Source organism: Ochotona princeps, chromosome 1 (genome assembly GCF_030435755.1).
Source record: "Ochotona princeps isolate mOchPri1 chromosome 1, mOchPri1.hap1, whole genome shotgun sequence".
Taxonomy (NCBI): domain Eukaryota; kingdom Metazoa; phylum Chordata; class Mammalia; order Lagomorpha; family Ochotonidae; genus Ochotona; species Ochotona princeps.
This window is the reverse complement of record NC_080832.1, coordinates 77,979,542-77,985,387: the sequence shown is the minus strand read 5'-3', so window position 1 is coordinate 77,985,387 and position 5,846 is coordinate 77,979,542. Positions and strand designations below refer to the sequence as shown.

General features: G+C 48.0%; 1 pseudogene across 1 annotated transcript; it reads left to right on the top strand.

Annotated features, from left to right (window-relative positions):
• The first annotated feature begins 563 nt into the window (after positions 1-563).
• LOC101516334 (poly(rC)-binding protein 2-like) lies at positions 564-1,417 on the top strand (annotated as a pseudogene). Its single transcript, XR_192086.2, has one exon. The product of XR_192086.2 is annotated as a poly(rC)-binding protein 2-like (transcript).
• The last annotated feature ends 4,429 nt before the right edge of the window (positions 1,418-5,846 follow it).

Below are 5,846 nucleotides of genomic sequence, written 5' to 3'. Positions count from 1 at the left end.
AATAACCCCACCTGTAGGCGAGTGTTAACACTGCCGGGAGAAAAGCATGTGCTAACTCTACCAGTATGCCAGTATAGCTGCTAATTCTTTTCTTTCTTCTTTTTTTCTTTTTTGTTTAAGATATGCTGGAAAGACAGGGAACACCTGGCCAGGACATGCCATCCTGTCCCCTAGACAGGGGAGTAGGGGTTCTGCAGATTGCCCAAGGAAGTGGATCTGGAGACATACTAAAGTGGAAGTGGCTGAGGGTATGTTTGAGAGGGAAGTAGTGATTTCTGGGGGCTTCCACAGCCAGGGCCACTGCATTCATGCAAGGGACTGAGATGAAGTGGCTCACAGAAGGGGAACTAGAGGGCATGTCTGGGTCAGGCCAAGGTACTCATCCATGTGGCCAACTTTGGCTTGCCTACCACCACTCACTTCCCGCCCGCCCCTATTGTTCCGCCCCCGGCCTCCCGCCCGCACCCCTTCCCCCACAACCCCTGAGTCTCGCCTCGCACCAGCAGTTTGGCCTTCACCCCCACCAGTGACCAAAGACTTGACCACTCGAAGTCCAGTTTCCCAGAACATTGCTCGACATGGACACCGGTGTGATTGAAGGTGGATTAAATGTCACTCTCACTATTCTGCTACTTATGCATGGCAAGGAAGTTGGCAGTATCATTGGAAAGAAAGGAGAATCTGTTAAGAAGATGTGCGAGCAGAGTGGTGCACAGATCAACATCTCAGAGGAGAATTATCCTGAGAGAATTATCACTTTGGCTGGACCCACTAATGCCATCTTCAAAGCCTTTGCTATGATCATTGACAAACTGGAAGAGGACGTTAGCCGCTCTATGACAAACAACACAGCTGCCAGCAGACTTCCCGTTACCCTGAGGCTCGTGGTTCCTGCAAGTCAGTGTGGCTCTCTCGTTGGAAAGGGTGGTTGCAAGATCAAGGAAAAATGAGAGAGTACAGCGGCTCAGGTGCAGGTGGCAGGGGACATGCTCCCCAACTCAACTGAGCGCGCCATCACTATTGCTGGCATTCCTCAGTCGATCATTGAGTGTGTTAAACAGGTCATGTTGGAGACTCCCAGTTCTCCCCAAAGGGCATGACCATCCCGTACCAGCCCAAGTCGTCCAGTTCTCCGGTCATCTTTGCAGGTGGTCAGGCTTATACCATTCAAGGACAGTATGCCATTCCACAGCCAGATTTGACCAAGCTGCACCAGTTGGCAATGCAACAGTCCCATTTTCCCATGACGCATGGCAACACCGGATTCAGTGCAGGTCTGGATGCATCTTCTCAGACTACTTCTCATGAACTCACCATTCCAAATGATTTGATTGGCTGCATAATCGGGCGTCAAAGCGCCGAAATCAATGAGATCCGTCAGATGTCTGGGGCGCAGATTGGAAGGATGCCAGGCTAGGTCAGGCTGCAGCATTCACCATTACATGCCAAGGCCAAGACTGAAGGCCGACTATGCCGAGCAGGGTCATGTCCCTGGGCTGGGACTAGGCCTGGTAAGGGAACTTGAAGAACCCCCATACTAGGCTACAGCTCCTCTAGGAAGCATAGGAGGCAGAGGCCTCTCTGGTGGCTGGGGGCAGGCAAGGCAAGGCAAGGCTGTAGCACTCATTAGCATTTGTGTGAACCGGGTCTTGGGATAGGTTGGGCCATGTCAGGCCACAGCACCTGTTGGCATATGTGAGAGCTAGGACAGAGTATAGACTGTACTTGCCTGGGCTAATCTGCAATACCCACCAGTGAGAGCTGATACTGTAGGAGGGTCACGCCAGGCTGGGTTGAAGCACTCACCAGCACACAAAAAAGACCCAGGGCTGGAAATGGGCCTGATAGGGGAACTCTGGGGATTCTCCTTCCGAGCTGAGGCTCCCATTGGGTAGTGTGAGAGCCAGGGCTGCAGTCAGACTAGGCTGGGCAAGGCTTTAGCACCTGTTAGTATGCCTGTGGGCTGGATCTGGTGGTAGGTTAGACTGGGTTGGGCTCCAGCATCCACTGGTACTTGTGAGAGCTAGAATGGGTATAGGGCTGGCCAGGCGACGCCATGGCACTTGCACAGTGTTCTGAGAGCTGGTATAGTGGCGGGTTAGGCTGGAGTAGGCTGTAGCACCCATTTGTTGTGAGCTGAAATGGGTTTGGCCAGTTGGGCTAGCCTTTAGTACCTGCTGGTGAGTACCAAGACTGGGGATTAGCCATATCAGACTGAGCCACAGCACCCACAAGCACACACAAGATCCATTTCTGGAGGTAGGCTTGGTATGGGAACTTGGAATAAGAGCCAGGATGGGATGCAGGCCAGCCCAGATTGGACCACAATACCCACCACTTCTCATGAGGGCTCGGGCTGCAAGTGGTCAAGACTGGGCTAGAATGATGCACCCATTAGCGAGAGACTAGGGGTGAATTGGACTGAGCTAAGCCACACAAGAGCTGGATGGGATGTGGGCTGGGCCAGGATAAGCTGCAGTAGAGGCTGGCATGTGCAAAAATTTGGTCTGGGGATGGATCTCAAGAAAGTTATTGGCAGTAGCCCTGTCTAGGCCATGGCACCCCTTGGTATCTGTGAGGACAAGGGCCTGTGGCACGTTGGCTGAGCTGCACTGGAGCATCCATCAGTTTCCATGAGAGATGGGGATGCAGTGGAACTGATCAGACAGCTGCATCTACCTGTATGTGCAATGGCTAATACAGGTGACAGACCACACCTGACCCTGCACTCCATCTGGCACACCTAAGAGTCAAGTCTGAGGTCAGCCTACGTGAGGTATCCAGCTAGAGCACTGGACTTAAACCCCAGACACAGGGAAAATCATGAGATACATGGTCTATCCTTGGAGTACATGTACCAGGACTTGACTTCCTCAGTTGCTGATGCTCATGCAGTGGACGGCATGTCTAGGCACATCCATGGGGGACATGACAGCCAGCTCATCTAGGCTAGCAGGGGATGTCAAATGCATTGCCACAGGATGGAAAGCAGAAGAGAATGAACTGGATAGCCTCCTGGTCAGGCTATCCAGCATGTTCCTGGATCTGCAGATGTACTAAAAAAAAGCCAATAGACCTTGGAAAGCTTTTCTCAACCCTAGTGTAATAAAGCTGATGACATCTCAGAACTAGCAAAACCACTCAAGTAACACCCTAGAACACTCTTCCTCACATCAGGGTTTCTAAGGTGTCATCAAAAGACTGTCCCATACTCTGAGCTTGATAGCAAGGAGTGCCCCCCCTGCTTCTCTCCCTATGCAGACCAGGAGGAAGAAAAAAACATTTGTCTTACCACCTTCCTCCATACTTGACCTTCCCCATCCTAATCGGAGACCACAAGGACATGCATCCTTCTTAACTATGTAAACAATATTAAAAAGAAAAATTTTAATCTAAGAAAGAAATTAATAACAAAATATTTAACAGAAAAATGTCATTCTTAGAAATTGCAATTCAGTCCAATAAATTTTGAATAAAAATAAATTTCTACTTACTGTTCCTAGTTTAGAAATAAATATAATGGAAAACTTCTAATACTGCCATTTAAAAGACAGTGTGGTAAGTGAGAAAAAAGGAGCCAACATACTCTTAAGAGTCAGTAAAAGGAACTCGGATTATAAGTCATTAGTTTAAAGCTATACTAATCAAGTTAACAATTCTGTGCCTCACACCAGACACCTGGGTCCACCCAACAACAGGTCCGGGTGACCTCTTTTCTCTTTTCGGTTCATATTCTCAAGAGTAACTTTGGGCCCAGCGGCGTGGCCTAGCGGCGAAAGTCCTCGCCTTGAAAGCCCCGGGATCCCATATGGGCGCCGGTTCTAATCCCGGCAGCTCCACTTCCCATCCAGCTCCCTGCTTGTGGCCTGGGAAAGCAGTCGAGGACGGCCCAAAGCTTTGGGACACTGCACCCGCGTGGGAGACCTGGAAGAAGTTCCTGGTTCCCGGCATCGGATTGGCGCGCACCGGCCCATTGCGGCTCACTTGGGGAGTGAATCATCGGACGGAAGATCTTCCTCTCTGTCTCTCCTCCTCTCTGTATGTCTGACTTTGTAATAAAAATAAATCTTTAAAAAAAAAAAAGAGTAACTTTACACTCCCCATTGGACATATGATCCTTGGAACCGTAACTGGCCCGGCTTAAAAGACTTGAAAGGTAATCATAGTGATCATCACTTTTGATGAAATTAGCCAGTTCCAAAAGGACTAATATCATATGATCTCTCAAATATATGATAGTCTTCATGCAAAGTACAAAATAAATAGGTAATACAGGTAATCAAATTCATATGTATAGTCTCATAGATGAATTGAGCAATGGAGACTAACATACAGGAAGTGCAGACATGTTGCAGTATGCATCTCTTCTCCCAAGTAAAAGAAGGCCTCCCAGTGAAACAGTTAAATACACCTTGACATTATGATAATAGACTTTCTACCTTTACTTATACCTACCATGCTGTGATACATTTAAATAGCAGAAAGCTAAACTTGCAACTATTACTAAAGGACTACAGTATTGTAATAAATTAGGAAAAAATGACAGAAGAAGAAAACAAGGAGGGAAGTAGGGGAGAGGGAGGGAAGAGCCCCTATGCTAACAAGTGTATCATGGAAAATAATAAAAATAGTAAGTTAATTGATATAGACAAAATTAAATTTAAAAAAGAAAAGCAATCATGAAATGACACACTAGAACAGATAATCATGTAAGGATGCATTGTAGGGTGGAAACAGACAAATCTTTAGGCGGCAATAAAACTCAAGATTACGGGAGTGACTGTAGCCTATGTCTTCTTAAAGGGTGGTTTGTTGACTGGTAGCACCAACATCACCAGGAAGCATCTCAGAAATGCACACCATGGGGCCTGTCCACCCCATCCTAGTCTCAGAACCTCTGGGAATGAGTCCATCCTCTGTGTTCAACAATCTCTCCAGGTGGTTGTTAACAAACACTGAAGTTGGAGAACCACTGCTCCAACCTGCATCCCCCTTCATAACTCGACTTTCCCTAATATCTAGCCAGGCTGATTTTCCATTGATTGGGCAAATGCTCCCTGTAGGTAAGCGACAGGTGTGGGGAATTTTCCAAGAACCAGGTACTGGGAGTAGGAAAGGCAGAAGTGGAAGAAGGGGAGGCTGAAGGTGACAAAAGGTATAATTCATTTTTCCCCCTAGGAGTAGCATTTTATACTTCTTTGCATATATGAACTGAGACACTTAAACAAGTGTTTCAAATAAACTAAATCCTCAGAGGAAGCACAGTGGCAGTGTGGAGAGCAGATTTCCACAGTGGCTACAGGTATGCCAAGTCCACAGTGAGTCATGAACACAGCTCCAACTCTGCTCACCAGCCTGTGGGATCTTCTACTACACGTGTGCTTGGGAGACCATCAAGAAGGGGTCGAATACGGTAGTGTCGAAAGACATTGATGTTCCCCATGTGAAAGAACTGGGAGTGAATTGGCAGGATGAGCAGAGTTGCAGAGCTGCTTTAAGTGACAGGATCTGATTGGCCATTGCAGGCCTCGCACCCACATGACGATTGCAGCCTAAAGAGTGAGGTGGAGCCTTGGGCTGAGCGAGGAGGTCTCAATCACTGTGGAGTCCCTTTCCTTGCCAAGCAGCACTGTCCACACAAAAGTTGGATGTGGACTAGTTAGCTCCGTGGTGTCACCGTGGATTTCCAGGTAGTTGGCAGAGGCCAGATCAGTGCCTGAATACCTTGGGAAGAACTGATGACAAAGTCATTGATTATTAGACTGGTGATGAGGGCTTCCCTGGAGGTGGTTCAGTCCCACAGTGAAAACATGGGGCTTACTGTTGTGAAAGATCAGCCCTTCAAG